Genomic DNA, 18,091 nt, shown 5'->3' with positions numbered 1-18,091 from the left:
ATGGGGTACATCACGTCAATTACGTTGCGGACCTCTAAGTCTTCACAATAACGACCCAAGATATCAACTTCTTCTTCCACATGGGTGCTTTTCCATTTTAACTCAATATAGATTGGCTATCAGGTCCCATTCCAAATTCTACTTTAGATCCTTTACCATAGAAAATACATGTGTCCCATTACAATGCGTAGGCTTTATATTGTGGTCTACGGACATAGATAAATGCTTACTTTTCTTTCTTAATGGGTGTTTGGGAACAAGAAATCGATGATGGCCCAACATTGGGTGCAAGCCCTGTATCCTTGCTTGACTATCCCGACACGTAACTAAGTGTAGGCCAATCATTGATAGTTACAAAAAGCAATGCTTAGAGGTTAAATTACTCCTGTTGATATGCATGCCACATGCTTACCCCCTCCTTTTTTTACGTAACAAGAATAGATCTTAAACCAATGGTTTCAGGTACATATCAATATCATTGCCTAGTTGCTTTGTGCCTTGGATAAGCACTGATATCATAGTAAACTTTCACTTTGTGCATAGCCAAGGAGGAAGGTTGTAGCTACATATATAGAGTCAAAAGGCAAGTGCTATGACTATTGCTCATGTTTCTATATGGATTCAAGCCATCAGTACTTAAACCAAACCTTATGTTGGATGTGACTATTAGAACTGGTACCGATACAACCATCTGTACCGGCTCTAACTACAGCCGGCATATATATTACGGATGGAAAGTAGTACCTCAACTGTGGTTAATATAGTGGTAATCGTGTTATGTTGTGTAGGGGCCAAAATGTTTAACTTATGATGAAATTAAATATGAAGTTGTAGGTTCCAGTGTAGGACTATTACATCTAGGAGGACAAGTACAGGTAGGCCATGCGTGTCCAATTAAGTCTGAAGCATGCAATAGCTACCTGCAGATTTGCATGCACCACAACACCTTTTTGTTTCCTTTTTTGTTTCTTGATTTTGTTAGCCCTGTAATTGTATCTCGTTTTCTTTATTATTAATATATATACAGTAGGGGAAAGCCCTCCTGATTCCTCAAAAAAAAAATACTTCTGCTGGGGTTACCTCTATATGTATACCTTGTTTCTCAAATTGAATGGAGCAGAGGGTCAGAGTCTGATGCAATCTGAGGTGCCATACTTCAAGTCACGTTGCATTTAGTTCTCGTGATTTGTTTTCCCCGTTTTGCATGGAAGACCTCAGGAGAATGTATGATACAGTAGCGTCGCTTGCATCTAGTGGAAGACCAAAATGGGCAGTGAGCTTGGAGGAAACTTTAGAGGGGGCCATACATGATTAAGGAGTCCAGGGGTGACCATTTAGCTATGTTTTATTAGCAAAAGTATGCCTAAACACTGTAGCATCCAGTGGAAGATTACACAAATGAGGGGGGGGGGGGGGGGGGGGGGGGGGGGGGGGGGGGGGGAGCGTGGCCCACCTTGGCCCCAACGAAGCTCCGCCCCTGCAAATGGGTTTATACGGTCAAAACGCAAGTATTAAGTGAATCTTTTCTCACGGTGGTGTATATGTGACGCCGCCCCTGTGCAAATTAGATCATAGGATAGATTTGTCTCCATGACCAACGAGCCCCTGTGCGAGCTTCAATATTTTATTTCACCAAAACATTTCCGGTTACAAAAAAACTGGTAGCGCAATTTCCTTTTTTACCAATCCTTTTAGTCTACAGATTATCTGTTTTCTTCTACAGTATGGAAGTTAGCCAGGTGGTTGGCTTTGTTATTGGAGTAAACAAAGTGATCATGTGAAAATAATGTAATGAGATTTATTTTGAATATACTTGAAAAAATTACGAAAATTCAATAGCTTTCCATGGTGATGAAAGGAGACACCAACGCTAATATTAATTGGGATATATATCCTGTCCTTTTTGTTCCAATGATGTTAGCACAAAACTACACTATTCACTATTTCGATTTACAGATGCATATAGAGTCACATGATGAGTAACGAGCCCCGCCGTTTATAATGACCCAAAGGAGGTTCAACTTTTGGCATGTATAGAGTCGTGAAAAATATATAAAATTCAGAATATTGCAAATCTTTGATAATATCGGTAGTCCATGGAGTACCAAAAAGCTCTGTATACATATACAACTGCAAATGACCATGACACTGTAGGATCGGAGAAAGAGGAGGAAAGAGGGAGGGAGGGAGGGAGTGGGAGGTTTCGAGAATCAAAGTAGCACAATGTGCCTTGTTTACGCAGTTGGCTTCCCTCCAGGTAGCTCACTGACAGAGCCGACAATGACAATGTGGATGTAGCCATCAAAGATGGCCAACCTCGCCAGCACCAGGGAGGCAGGGAGTCCCCCTCAACAGCTTGATCAAGCGCAGCAGACCTATCATCTTCAAGACATGCTCGGTTGTGAAGTAGCAGCTGTGGCCTTACCCTGTACTCCAGTCAGCAATTTTGTTTGTGGCCTTGCTCATAGTTGTGCTTCTGTGCAAGCATCACGAAAGTAACATCCACATTTGCTCATAGTAAGACTCCCAGAGGAATATATGTTGTAGGGACTTATAGTGTAACATATTTTCAATCTCCTTAATTTGTTTATATTCCAACAGACTTGAAGTGCATTTGTTATTATTTTTTTAATCCTTACTAAGCCATATCCGAGAAAATGCAGATATATAAAATCATATCTGCAACCGACGACTTTAGATCGTGATATACACATTTGGTTTGTCTTAATAAATCATGGACCTCTGGTGGGCAGTCATGAAACTAAGTACTAAAAGAGTGATAAGCTGGCTAGGGTTTTGCGCAAAAATATAGTTTGACGCTGTTGCACTGTTCACAGATCCTATAGGAATGGAAGGCATTTGGAAAATCAGAAGTAAACTGGTATTGAGCTACTTGCTTAACAATTCTCTTCATTATGGCTTAGCTTATAGAATAAAGGATTATCGTTTTTCGCTGGTATTAACGTTATTCATTTTTGTATATATTCTTCATCAGAAGAATTAGGCTTATGAGAGGCGGATTGTTTCAGCAGGGGGTAGATGCACATGCATTCCTTGAACTGAGCCATCTGGAAGAGGTCCGGGTACATCATCGACATCATGTCAGTTGCAGTTGATTGCACCAATGGCATTCATTATATCTCTCCAGAACAGAGAATGAAGAAATATGTCCCTAAAGCAATGTTGAAATATGTACTCATCCCTGCTGGTTATCCAACCCACAACATAGGCGACACATATATATACTCGTAGTGTATGTGCCAACACAATTACAAATGTAGCTGTATCTAGCCTTCTAACTCACGACCTCTCCGTCTCGTGATCCCTCATTGCCTCCCACCTATATATTGTTACTGAATCTAATAGGTTATGTTCCTTTCCACCCTTAATGTCTGAAATTTTGATCCAGTATTTGGGCGTTTATATAATTTTAAAAATATAAAGTTTTATATCTTATCGGAACCTACAAATTTTCGTATAAAGTTTGTGTCCAGCTAAATCTGAATAATTTTTTTTATAAATTTTCGAATAAAACCTAAATGCAGTGCAAATACCGGGAAGATATCATGGCGGCTCTTAATTAGAGTCAGTCCGGATAATCCTAAGGTATTCACTCTAGAGTCGGCACGGATAATCCTTTACGGTCCGTGCTAGCTCGTTTACAAGCCAGCACGGATGACTGATCCGTGCTACCATAGAGTTTGTTTTAAATGACTGACATGGATGAGCCGATTTGGTCAAGTGTTTTGTATTAGCGATTTATGCTTACTAAAAGCAGTGTACTCTTTTGTTTCTTCACAGTGCAACATTTTAACAAAACAAGAATAAGATAATTTATACTTTGTATCTTTTGGCTGTTGTATGATTCCTTCAAACATTTTTAAAGATTTAACCAAAATTTCGAGGCTAATTTTAACTGAAGATAGGTGAGTTTCACCGCAATACCCTCCGAGTACTCACGTGGAAGCAGACTGCATGTAACTCTCACGTGTCCATCTAGGTCAGCTATAAATTCGCAGCTTGCTCTAAGCAGGTATACTGAAACACTCAAGAGCTCAAACGAGAACAGTTAAAGAAAAATATCTAACCATTGATCTATCAGGGGCCAAAGTTTTAACGGCTGGGATTAAAGTAGAAAACCCCCCACGTGGTTACAAAAGGAAACAAAAATGGCCGCATGCATGTGACGGTTGCTGTGGTTACCCGAGGAAACATATATAGCTGCATGCATGTACGTCCATGTCCTTCTTGATTCGGCTAGGGTAATTATACATGTCTCATTATTGTTGACAAAAGGTGAGATGCCCTAGAGCCGTAGGTTTCGTCACAGACGGAATCCATGTCTTCGCCGTCGTCGAGAACACACAGACGACGCCAATGATCATCCCTGCTGTTTGCGCTGCCACTCCAGGAATAATCTTCGGCTGGTCCTTGTGTGTTGCGCTGCCGGCGACGGCGATCGGCTGCTGACAAGAAACAGAGGAGAGAGAAGGGAATCGAGCTCATGTTCATGTGTTTTGCAGGGTGTTCACGCCGTCACCCGCCACCTCCGTGCCATACTGTGCTTCACCTCGATCGATGATGCTGTTGATTCAACAGACTAAAGAAGAACAGCGCACTATTAGCAGGACACTCAATGATTGTGCCATACATGCTGTCTATTTTCATAACGTTGCTTGCCCTGCATTGTTGATGTTTTGTTTACAATGGAACTGAGAGATGGTAACGCAGCGCAAATTGCATGTGCACTGACGTATGGCTCAATGGCTGTGGCGTTATACAACCCGTGCCCGCTGTGTCGGTTCTACGTTGCCACGGGGATGGTTGCAGGGCCTCTGCAATGTTCTGTCTGGCTAGCTACCATGGTGGAGTTACGACGACAAGCTGCTCGAGGATACTCTGCCCTAGGCTGTTTTTGCACAATTATTGATCACGCACTAAAGAAAGTTTTATGATGCATTTGAACACCGAGAAGGAAATTGAAGAACACCAATAGCTCAATTCATAGGCGACGGAATCATGAGTATGACAGGCTGGGCACACCTATATCCCCGCCGTCAACAGGTGCTTTGGCCCTGGTGTGTCGAATGTGGACGCTGAGATACATGAATCATCGTTGCAAGGAGTAGCATTATGGGTACTCTATGCTTCTTGCATTACAAGTGCTGACATACTGGAATCATCAAAGAGAGGTGATACATGTGTTGTACTAAAGGCCGTCCGGTACAAGAATGTACTAGCTAGACCAACAAATGCTGTGTACAAGAATGCATGACCTTACTACAGATTATGGGAGGTAAATAGTTACAGTTCTTTAGCAACCATCCACTCATGCAGATTAAGATGTATTTTCTTTTCTTTTGTTTCTACTCTGGAGGCAGCTATACCTGAATTTTAATCAAAGAAAGACAAGGTTATGCCTCAACTAATAATGTTGTTTCTTTGGCTACTTTGATCAAGAAACTAGAGAAATTAAGTGGAGCTATTATATTGTCAAGCCGCAAACGTTAATTAAGATTTTCCTATTGCATGGATGGTGATTTCGAAATATAACTATAAGCAGCTTTTAAACAGTGCAAAGTGTACGTATAACATAATTGTTTAAAACAACAGTGTAATATTCAACCTGTTTATTGGGCTTGCGAACCTAGAAATTTTCAGTCTAATTAATATTATAAACTTTTATCATCAAGTCATTACTTAGATGTCTTCTAATCTCCACAAATATAGAGTATATCTTGCCCGTGCGAATGCATGGGTTGATGACTAGTTATGATAAAAGTTGGTGGCAGAGAATTCTTTGAATACACTACGGGAAACCTCGAATTTGCCGAGTGTAATTACTTCGCCGAGTGTATTTTTTCGGGCACTCGGCGAAGGACCGGTTTGCCGAGTGCAATACCAAAAACACTCGGCAAACATAATACACTCGGCGAAGGACCGGTTTGCCGAGTGCCGCCAAAAAAACACTCGGCAAACACCCACAAGGCACTCGGCAAAGTTGGACACTCGGCAAACTGACGAGCACGTGACTTCCCGGTGCCGCCGCCGTCGCGACTCCGTGACGGACGTTAGGCTTTGCCGAGTGTCTACGGGGGCACTCGGCAAAGCCATTAGTTTGCCGAGTGTCGTGATGGGACACTCGGCAAAGCCACTAGTATGCCGAGTGCTAGGGGGCACACTCGGCATGCTATAGGGTTTGCCGAGTGTCTTTTGACACACTCGGCAAAAATAATTTTTTTTCCCTCCTCCACCCTCCAAACTTTTTACACTCTACATGTATGGTATTTGGCACTGCATGGTAGAAGGTGGACTATTTTTTGACCTGTTTGCTATATTTAATCAATTAATTTCATTTAGAGTAATTTTTTTATTTAAGTCAAAGTTGAACTGCAGGTGATTGAAATAATGGAATAATATGAGTGGAAAAATCATATTCATGTTAGTGAGTCCAAATTGAGGTCTCACCCAGAAAATGAAAAGGAATTTCAAACATTTTGCTAAGGAAACACGACTACGAACGTGTGGCCAAATGATTGTTTAATTCTCAAAAATACAAACGAAGTTTAAAAATCACGAGATTTTGCAAGATGCTATGATTTCATATGTAGAGGCTGTGGTAAAAAATTGACAAGGTTTCGCACAAGTTTTGACATATGATGTTTAGAATTCGAAGCATCTCCGGAGAGGATTCGTAGAAGTTGGAAGGATCCGGTAAGATTTTGAGATGAATCGATAAATGTAATTCTCATTGAGTCCAAATTTTTTTTATAGGCTATAGAGAACATAGATTGGTTCATGTCAAATTTTGGGAATTTTTCAGATCCGTTTGGTAATTTTTATTCATTAATTGCACGTATATGAATTTAATAGATATAAATTAAATATGAGCTATAAATCCATGAAATAATGGAACAATATTAATTAAAAAATGGAATACGCAATGTTTAGTGAATTTGACTAGGTTTACACAAAGTTTACATACTTTTAATTACTAAAAGTGTTGTTGCACATGCAATATAGGTACGTTTTTGCCAAGTGTCGCAGTAGGGCACTCGGCAAACACATTGTTTGCCGAGTGTCATCCCCAGGGCACTCGGCAAACACATTGTTTGCCGAGTGTCATCCCCAGGGCACTCGGCAAAGATTACCCCGGATCCACGTGATAGCGTCAGTACGCAATTCGGGGAAAAAATACACTTTGCCGAGTGCCCCTGATCTAGCACTTGGCAAAGGGTGTGCCGAGTGCTAGATCAAGGGCACTCGGTAAAGGTTTCGAATATCCATCCAATCTGCTAAGTCCTCACGCACACAACCACACATACACGCACGCGCCGCCCCGGCCGCCCGCCCCGCTGACCGCCCGCGCCGCACGCCCCCCCGGCCGCCTGCCCCGCTAGCCGCCCGCGCGGCCCGCCCCGCTCGCCGCCCGCCGCCGCGCGCCGCCCGCGCGACCCCGCCCCGCGCGGCCCGCCCCGACGCCGCCCCCGGCCCGCGCCGCCCGCGGCCGGCCCCGGCCGCCCGACGCCGCCCCCGGCCTACGCCGACCGCGGCCGGCCCCGGCCGCCCAACGCCGGCCTGCCCCGCACACGCCCGCAGCCAGCCCCGGCCGCCCCTGGCCGCCCCGCGCCGGCCGGCCCCAACCCCCGGCCCCGACCCTCGGCCGCCCCGCGCCGTCGCCGCCAGGCCGCGCCCCCGCCACCGCCCCGCGCCCGCTCCTCCGTCACCCCTCCGGTAAGTTTATGTGCCGCTACACATCATAAATTAGAGTATGCATGAAATTAGAAATTAGAAATTAAATGTTGAAAATACTAGAGAGGTGGTAGGATGTGGTAGCATTTATTTTATAAATTAGAGGCATGGATTTAGAAAATTGGAGAAGAAGGAAGAGTAGAAATTAGAAAATGTTGAAAAGAATAGAGGTGTGGTTGGTTGTGGTTGTGGTTGTTGGCCATCGTGCCAACTCTTTGGTGAGATTGTGGTTGTCGGCTATCGTGCCGTTTATTATGTTGCAGGTTTTGGAAACCTCCCCGTGCACGGACTCGACTCCCACTCTACTCCCACTCTCTCCCAGATCCGAGCTAGGAGCACGGACTCGAGCCCGGCGGTACGCCCACGACCCACCGCTGCACAGTTCCAGATGGAGGCTCTACAGGTTCTTTCTCTTCCATTCATCGTTCGTTTGTTGTTATACTTTAGCTTTGCATTATAACATTGCAATGAAATATTGTAGGCCCAGGTGGAAGAATCAAGGAAGGCACAAGAGGAGATTAAGGCGCAGATGGAGGCGCAGATGGAGGAAATACGGCGGAGGATGGAGGAGGAAAACCGGATTAGGATGGAGCAGATGTTCCAGTACATGCAGAACTTTGCTTCGAGCATGGGACAATCTTTACCTCCGCCACCGCCGATGATGTTCCCTCCGCCTCAGCCACCCACGACTACTCCTGTGAGTCACTTGACACATTGTGCTTAAGATTCAATAGTTTAAATTTGACAACTTTAGATGTTACCTCAGAATGTCCTATCCTATGTGCAGAATCAATCGGCGGCTTCGAATAATGAAGATCAAGATTTGTCGCAGTGGTCTCCTTGGCCTCCACGGAAGTAGACTTGGTTGTGAACAATGTGGAAACTAAATTGTGAGAAGAACTTGGATTTATGGATTATTTCGTGCTTATGTTGAACTATGCCTGTGGTGTTTATGAATTATGCCTGTGGTTGTGAATTATCCATGTGGTTGTTTATTACAAATGCCTGTGATATGTGTATTGTGAATTGAGAGGGGTCCATTATACGTGGCAAAATTTCGAAAAAGGGGGGGTTCTGGTCACTTTGCCGAGTGTAACACTCGGCAAAGAGGGGCCTTTGCCGAGTGTTTTGGACTTAACACTCGGCAAAGGGGGGGTTCCCAGGTGTAGGAAAGGTAACTTTGCCGAGTGCTAGGGTCAAGGCACTCGGCAAAGGGGGCCGGCTTTGCCGAGTGCCTGGGACCCGGCACACGGCAAAGGGGGCCGGGTTTGCCGAGTGCCTGGGACCCGGCACACGGCAAAGAGACCCGGGTTTGCCGAGTGCCCAGTGGATGACACTCGGCAAAGGTCCGGTCTTTGCCGAGTGTTCGCACTCGGCAAAGACCTTGTGTTTGCCGAGTGCCTCCCGTCTGGCACTCGGCAAACCCGCCGTTACCCCGACGCCGTCATCCCGCATTTCGCCGAGTACATCTTTTCGCCGAGTGTTTTTTGGCCGTCGGCAAAATGTTTACCGAGTGCTCGAGTTTTGACACTCGGCAAACTAGTCTTTGCCGACACAAAATTTGCCGTGTGCTCTTTGCCGAGTGTTACACTCGGCAAAGCCTTTGCCAAGTGTTTTTAGGCCTTTGCCGAGTGCCCCGGGCACTCGGCAAAGCTTCGGTTTCCCGTAGTGATACTCATTCAATATAATGAAAAAGAAATGGGAGGCATCAAGAACAAAAGAACCCCAAGGTCAATCTCCATCAAGATCATTTTCATGCATGGAGTCCTCATACCGACGCAGACAAGTTCACAAGCATACCCGGTGTTTCCATGTCATGCCCGACTTGCCCGCTAGCTGAGTCAAGCCGTTGCTAAAAAATTGCCTTGGCAACATCCATCACAATTCACCATCGGGGCGAAGTTTGGTTGTAGTTTTAGGTGCGCTTGAGGTCAGCAAGATGATAGCCAGGTTACTGAATCCCAGTAATTTGGATGGTGTTTCTGACAATTTCTACAACACTTCCCTAAAACTTGGAGGAATGAAATCTGCTGAGTCCTCAGCTGAACTACCAAAATTCTCTGTACGGACATTGTACTATACTACTAAAAGAACGTTTGCTCTGACTTGGGTGCTACAAAGTTCACATTTTTTTCATCCAAATTATAGCAAACTAAACAAGATTAACTCCTTGAGATCACAAGCTCTGATACCGTACAGCCTGAAGCTCCAGGAGGACATGCCACTTCAATTATCTGCACGCTGGTCATGATTTGCACAACTAACAAGGACAATGCCAGCAATTATTATTGGCATCACTGTCTCACTGCAACTGCAAGGCCATCCAGGTCTGTGAGAGCATGATCGATCGTAGTGGTCCATCTGCACAATGGAGGATAGTATGGGTTGATGGCAGTCTGATATGCCTGTCCACAGAGATAGTGGGGGAGCCACACTAGTGAATAAGATTGAGCAGAACTATATGAAAGCCTTAACAATGTTTTCAGGAGATGTGGTTTGTCACTTTGGTTTGTGCACAGTTGGACAAGTATTGAATGTGAGAACTGAGCACACAATGACAAGAATAAAAAAAATCTGTCCCTCAAATAAACTCATTTTATTTATATCTCTCCATTTTCGTTGTTACGTAACCTTCATGTTCCTTTTTCCATGATATATGTAAAGTAAGACATTTTGAAAGCTTCATAAGTATCTCCGCATACTCACGTGGGTGCCGATTTCCCTAGAACTAACAGATCATGGAAATAAATATGCAGTAGTATAGGTTGCGTAATGGGACAACTCGGCTATAATTTGCAGTCCAGTCCGAGTAGGCATAGAAAAGTTCAAGAGTTCCAGCAAAAAAAAAAACAGCCAAAGAGTCCAATGCTCCTCTCAGTAACCATGCGCACAGTTCAGTGGCAGTGAATTCTTTGACTGTAAAATTGAAATGCAAGGCATCAGGATAGAAAGCAAACCATCATTCTATTGAGCTGCGGTTCCCGATCCCGTCAAGCGGGCAAGGATCGCCTGTGTTTCCACACAACCCCTGACCGATCTCAACATGGGAACCGCCTGAAGGATAAAAAGAGAGAATGAGCGATGGCTGCTCCGAGAGGCAGGAGGTCACTGAGCTGAGACGCCAGAAATATGATAAAACAATGGTTAGTTAATTAACTGCTCGGAAATGGTCTCAGGATCCTGGGAACGCTGGGTCGTTGCCTACTGGACCATGGAACAGAGAAGCCCCTGGAGCACAAAATATTTTAAGCAGAGGGTAATCGATTTACATGAGTTGGAGAGGAAGGTTAGTTGCAGTGTGCTCGAGTGTATAAGAAGAAGGCTAGGTTTCTCAATTAATTGAACATTTACTCAATAATTTGTATGACGACAATAGTAACCACTGAATCTAATTTTTTTTTCTGATGATCAAGATGGTGTTAAGGATAGTTACTAGCATACTTTAGTAAGCCCTGATGTTGTATTTGGCCATTTTTACATCCAAATTTTGTACATAAATTGCCACTGGCAACTTAATTTATATGTTCTTTTAATGAAATGGTAAATTGTTAAGGACTACGACGACACTACCGGAAACAGTTCTTTTGCCGAGTGCCCCAGGCACTCGGCGAAGGCCCCATTACACTCGGCAAATGGTTTGCCGAGTGTAACACTCGGCGAAGTCTACTCGGCAAAGTTTTTCTCGGCAAACAGGCTGTTTGCCGAGTGTCGATCGTCGGGCACTCGGCAAACCTTTCACCGAGTGCCACAATACACTCGGCAAAATTAAACACTCGGCACAAAGACGTTAACGGTCTGTCACGGCGACGGAAGCTTTGCCGAGTGTCTGACGGCCGCCACTCGGCGAACTCTACTCGTTTGCCGAGTGTTTTATTAAAGGCACTCGGCGAAGTCTACCTGTTTGCCGAGTGTATTTTGGCCAAACACTCGGCAAAAATCCATGGTTCGCCGAGTGCCTGCCCCGTGGCACTCGGCGAAGAAGCCCCACCCGCCATTTTTATTTTATCATTTGCCGAGTGCATTTTTGCCAAACACTCGGCAAAAATACATTGTTCGCCGAGTGCCACGGGGCAGGCACTCGGCGAAGAAGCCCGGCCCGCCATTTTTTATGACCCCTTTGCCGAGTGTTTTTCCCAAAACACTCGGCAAAATGACCCTGTTTGCCGAGTGCCTACCCTGTGGCACTCGGCAAACAAGCAATCCCGCCAAAATGTTTGGCCCCTTTGCCGAGTGTTTGAAGAATACACTCGGCAAACCCGTCTACTAGTACAGAAATGGCCTCTTTGCCGAGTGTTAACACTCGGCAAAGTGTCCTAATTCCTACTACAAAATAGAAATGTTAGGTATAAAGGACCCCTCTCAAAAAACAACCACAGATGCACAGGCATATTAATTGTAGCACAAGCATATAAATTGCACCACAGGATTCACAAGCACACAAATAGCATTCATAAGTTCTCGTCTAAAGAAGTAATTCACAAGTTTTGCATCACAAACACAGAAATGACAAGTCACTGAGGAGGATGAGGAGGACGTGCAGGTGGCCACTGCCCCCAGGAAGATTCTGCATTGGACGCCGCCGATTGATTCTGCACAAATTTAGGTAAAGAGATTTCATAGTCTAAACAAGTAATTCTAGTGGAAGTAAGTCTAGATTGATTGTAAGGTTGAGATTGACTCACAGGAGTAGCTGCAGGAGGTGGTGGAGGTGGTGGGAAGAGGTTCGGTGGCATAGGTGGTGGAGTTTGACCTAAACTGTGGAAAACACTCTGCATGTATTGGAACATCTGCTCTGTCCTCTGCCTTTCAAGCTGCCGATCTGCCTCGATCCTCGCCTCTAGTTCCTCTCGGCGCTTCCGTTCTACCTCCACCTGAGCCTACAATATTTCATCCCAACCACTTATTGTCAAGCAAAAGGTAAGTACAAAATGAATGAAAAATTAAAGAAACAGAACTAACCTGCAGAGCCTGCATCTGTAGCTGTGCAGCGGTAGGCCGTGGCCGTATCGCGGGGCTCGAGTCCGTGCTCCTTGCTCGGATCTGGGAGAGAGTGGGAGTACTGGCAGTGTCGATCACGCTATCTCCAATCCAGTACCTGCCATGCTTCTTCCCTCCTCCTACCTTCATCACTATTTCAGCATCGATATCCTGAGAGCTCGGATCGAACTCTGGCCCGTGAACCTCCCTCGCCATGGCTGTGTACTCGGTGACGCGGCTGTGGATGCTGGGATGGCTGTACGCCTCGGGCGGGTCCTCCGGGTTGAAGTCGATGTCTGCCGTGGCCTTGCCCTTTTTGGACATAACCCATGCCTTGAACCGGGAGCACTCCTGACCATCATGTGATGAAGTCTGCGGAAAAAATGTAAAATGATTACAAAATATGCAGTATTATGTCTGAGAAAACAGAAATGAATTCACGTACCCATTTTTCCTTGTACTCATCAAGGCTCAGGCTGCCTTGATGGTGTGATGCATATGGCATCTGCAGACGCCGCTCCCGGCAGGCATTGTGGTTCTCCAACCATCCAGGCTGCAACCACACGTCCACCATTTGTTCCCAGCACCGGGTAAAGGATCGGCACCACCACGGAGGCACCTATATGAAGTGTGTGACATATAAATAACGGAATTAAGCGTAATTAATCTCTCAAATAGTAAATATAGTCTTTATGTACGTACCGCCATGAATTCTTCCTTCGTCAGGTTCATTGTCCTGGCCTCTTCTTTTTTGATCCTCATCCTTTTGTATTCAGCATAAAAGTCGATGATGGCCTGAACGCGCGCCTCGTAATGCATGTCCTTAACGAGCTTCTTAGCGGCTTGTTCAATCACGGAGGCTGCCCTAGCCTCGAAGCCCTCCTGGCATCTATAAAAGTCCTGCGTATAGACAGCAAGCATACAATTATTATATCAAGAATGTATTAAGCAATGTAGTGCTGTGAAGACTTACCCACAGCTCGGCCTTCACCCGCTCCGCCTTGTTTGCAAACTGCCTGTGGTCACGATCACCGACGTCGGCGGCAGCGACGTAGTGGTCCCACGTGTAGGCCGGCTCCTCCTGTCCGGCGAAGACCACTAGACCGGGGAAGTGTAGCCTACACAAAAGACCGACGATGCCGTTGACCTTGCGGTTGTGGGCACCCCCACTGAGCTTAGTCCAACTCCTGCACAAGTGATTAATATAAATTATTATTTTCTAGTGTAAGTTTGAACATATCAAAAGTACAGAGAATATGTGAAGGAACTTACTTTGCCCCAGCGGGTTGAATCAGTGGGCATAAATGAAGAGGGATGGGTCGCCTCGGGAGGGACGAGGGACCTCGCAACCAGATCTTGGACTGCTCCTCCCCTGCCTCCTCCCCTGCCTCCTCCCCCTCCTCCCTCTTCTGCTCCTGCTCCTCCTGTACCTCCGCCTCGTCACTAGAGGCGTGCGCGGAGGGTACCTCCTCCTCCTCCGACGACGACGAAGGCACAGGCGACGGGGCCCTCACCCCTTTACCCTTTCCTCGACCCCTGCCCCGACCCCTTCCTCTAGCCAAGACCTGTGCCCCCACCGCTTCCTCCACGTGTGCGTCACCCATGCCTTCACCCCTCCCTCGATGCCTTCCTCGACCTCTCGATGCGTCTGATCGTGTACCTGACCCGAAAGCTGCAGCTTTTAATTTTTCGTAAAGCGCTGCGATCTTCCTCGTACCGCCCACCATTGTATCGACAACCTGCATTTGCCAAGAGTAAACCAATCAGCACATATATAAATAAAACATAATTTCAAAAATAACATGGTATGACAAATAATAAATAAATTATTACGATCCATACATGTCTTAGAAATAATCGTCATGATCGGGATTAGCTGGATCATAAGTCTCATCGTCACTGTCACGCGTGTCAAACAAATCATTCCCGTGCTCCGAAGTTTCAGCGTCATCATCAATGTCCTGTCCTAACTGTAACCGCTGAAGTAATTCTAACTCCTTCATATTATGAACCTCCTCTCCAGCGTCATCGTCAACAACCCTTTCATTGTCTACTTCCATTCCGAAAGCGTCGGTTAAATCAATCTCAAAAATCCCTTCGAGCCCATCTTCTTGGAAAAAATCTCCATCATATGTGTTGGGGTTAATGTTGTAATCTTCATTATTTGGTACAGGTAGTTTACCGTGTGGCGATACCTTGTACACAACATCCCAACCCTTCAGACGGTCGTCAGTTTGGCACGGGTATGACAAATAATAAACTTGCGTGGCCTGTTGAGCCACAATATAGACATCGTCTCCTTGTAAGACGGATGATTGCTGAATTTTGACTAACCCAAGATTAGGTGCCCGTCTCACGACTGATGGATCAAACCAATGGCATTTGAATATGACTGGATTTACAACTTTGCAACCATGAAAAGTTAGTTCGTATATTTCTTCAATTCTTCCGTATTACTCGACACCATCAGAGCCTAGCGTAAAAACTCCGGTATTTGTCGTTCTTCGATTGGGCCGACTCTGCTCATGGCTTGTTGTGTGAAAACGATAACCATTTACGTCATAACCGGTAAAAGATCTCACCCTGTAGGCACAGCCATCGGCAACCTGTCTCACCTCAACATTTATAGACGAATCGGTTTGAGCCTGCAAGTTGAAGTAGGGTGGTTCGTTATATTATTCGCATGTACGGCCAACTTGGAACGTGGATGTACGTACGAGCGAAATTGGATTGTACCTTATGTTTGAACCAAGAAATAAAATCGGGCATTCCATTACCCGCACCCTTTTGAAGAAGGGTCTCGGCTTCATGCGGGGTAGGTTCCCTTGAATTACGCCAGAATTTATGATGAAATTCCCTGTACCAACAAGAAACATGAGAGTTGATCCTAGAATAGTGATTAATTGAGAACAAACTAGTTTGTTGACAACTTACAGTATGTACGGCTCCACCTCGGCAAGGTTGGTCAATACATACAGCATGATAGTGTGCCACTCTTTATGTTTCAATTTCTTCTGTGTCGCACCGCTTGCACTTCCAAGTTGTCCTCGAAAAAGCTAAGGCTCGATTCAACTTCTGAGTCATTATAACGAGCGGGTGGATTGTGCACGCTAGGAAGGTTGTCTGCATAGTATTTGGTTGTGAAGTTTGACACCTCCTCCAGAATGTATGCCTCTGCAATGGATGCTTCAATTTTGCATTTATTTTTACATTTAGTTCGAAGGACCTTTTGACATCTCTCAATTGAATAGCACCAACGACCCTGCACAGGCCCCCCCATTCGTGCTTCATACGGGAGGTGCAAAATCATATGCTGCATCGGATTGAAGAAGCCAGGAGGAAAGATCTTCTCCAACTTACAGAGCAACACAGGCGCCATTCTTTCCATTTCTGCAACCACGGTCCGAGATAATTCCTTAGCACAAAGCTGACGGAAGAAATTGCTCAACTCCGCTAGCACTTGCCAGACATTATCAGGGACATAGCCTCGAACCATCACCGGGAGTAGGCGCTCAAGCCATACGTGGTAATCATGACTTTTGAGCCTGTTGATTCGCATAGTAGCTAGGTTCACTCCCCTCTTCAAATTCGTTGCATACCCATCAGGGAACATTAACGTTTGGAACCATTCTAATACCTCCCTCTTTTGGGCCCTCATCAGGACAAAATCGGCCTTAGGCTTTCTCCACGACTTGTCGGCTCTAGGAGGCGTCATGTCTAGCTTTGGTCTGTTGCATAACCTTGCTTGATCCACTCTAGCCTTAACGTTATCCTTTGTCTTGTCAGGAATGTCCATGATTGTACCAAAAATTGCCTCAGCGATGTTCTTTTCAGTGTGCATAACATCAATGTTATGTTGGAGAAGAAGATCGTCAAAATAGGGGAGATTCCACAAGCAAGACTTCTGAGTCCAAGCATGTTGCTCGCCATATCCCACAAACCCACCTTCATGATTATTGACCTCAAGAGCGTCTATCTGAGCACGAACCAAGGCTAAGGTAACATCTGCGGTGGGGGCTCATTAACTACGACATCTTTCGTAAAGTTTCTAATATCTGTTCTGAAAGGATGGTCAGGAGGAAGGAATTGTCAATGTTTGTCGAATGAAGAATACTTGCCACCCTTGGTCAACCAAATGAACTTCACTGAAGCCTTGCATACTGGGCAGGGGAACTTCCCGTGAACACACCAGCCACAGAAAATACCATATGCCGGCAAGTCATGCAGGGAGTAGTGGTACCAAATATGCATCTTGAAGTTTGTCCGTGTAGCCCGGTCGTATGTCCATACCCCTTCCTCCCATGCACAGACCAAATCATCTATCAGAGGCTCCATGTACACACTCATATTATTCCCTGGGTGTTCTGGAATTATCAATGATAAAAATATGTTTTGTCGCTGAAAGATGACACCAGGGGGGAGATTCAGGGGGATAACAAACATAGGCCAACATGTGTACGGGGCAGCCGCCATTCCATATGGATTGAACCCATCTGTTGCGAGCGCAACACGTACATTACGAGCCTCTCGAGCTTTCTCATCATAAATGGCATCAAACTTTGTCCAGGCTTCACCATCGGATGGATGTACCAGCTTGTTAACATTGTATCGACGTCCGTTTTTATGCCATGTCATTTGTTTCGCGGAATCTTCACACATGTACAGCCGTTGGATCCTCGGTATGAAGGGAAGGTACCGTAGGATCTTCACAGGGATTGCAAGCTGCTTCTTCTGACCGTCACCAGAGTCTACCTCCAGGAACCTAGATGATTCGCACTTCACACAGTACTTGGCTTCCGCATATTCTTTCCTAAATAAGATGCATCCCTTCGGGCAAGCATGTATCTGCTCGTATGGCATCTTAAGTGCACGAAGAAGTTTTTGTGCCTCATACATAGACTTTGGCAAGATGTGACCCTCCGGGAGCAGGCTCCCAAAAACTGTCAACATAATATCGAAGACGTCTCGACTCAAGCTAAACTGGGACTTCACGGCCATTAGACGTGCAATGGCATCCAGTTGAGAGACCTTGGTATGCCCATGAAGGGGTTGTTGTGCTGCAGACAACATGTCGTAATACGCCTTTGCGGTAGCCTCGGGCTCCTCCTCCCTACGAGCTTCATGATAGTCATCTAACATGTCTCCCACCCCGGCGTCATCATCATATTGCTCGATACGTTGTCTGATGACCTCGTCCCTCCCACGATCTACCTCACCATGGTAGATCCATATGGTATAGTCTAACGTAAATCCGTGCCTAACAAGATGTTTACCCATTCCTAACTTGGTTTGCCGACGCATGTTTCCACATTTGCTACACGGACACCAAGTATCTCTTCCTCCTTTGATCCTTGCAAATGCC

At 45.6% G+C, this 18,091-nt stretch overlaps 1 long non-coding RNA gene across 1 annotated transcript; it reads left to right on the top strand.

The window, feature by feature from the left end:
• The first annotated feature begins 8,409 nt into the window (after positions 1-8,409).
• On the top strand, positions 8,410-8,731 carry LOC140222127 (uncharacterized). Its single transcript, XR_011897675.1, has 2 exons — positions 8,410-8,449; positions 8,540-8,731. It is a non-coding gene; the product is annotated as an uncharacterized lncRNA (long non-coding RNA).
• Positions 8,732-18,091: the final 9,360 nt, after the last annotated feature.

Source organism: Setaria viridis, chromosome 3 (assembly GCF_005286985.2).
Source record: "Setaria viridis chromosome 3, Setaria_viridis_v4.0, whole genome shotgun sequence".
NCBI classification, from domain to species: Eukaryota; Viridiplantae; Streptophyta; class Magnoliopsida; order Poales; family Poaceae; genus Setaria; species Setaria viridis.
This window is presented reverse-complemented; position numbering and strand designations above follow the sequence as displayed.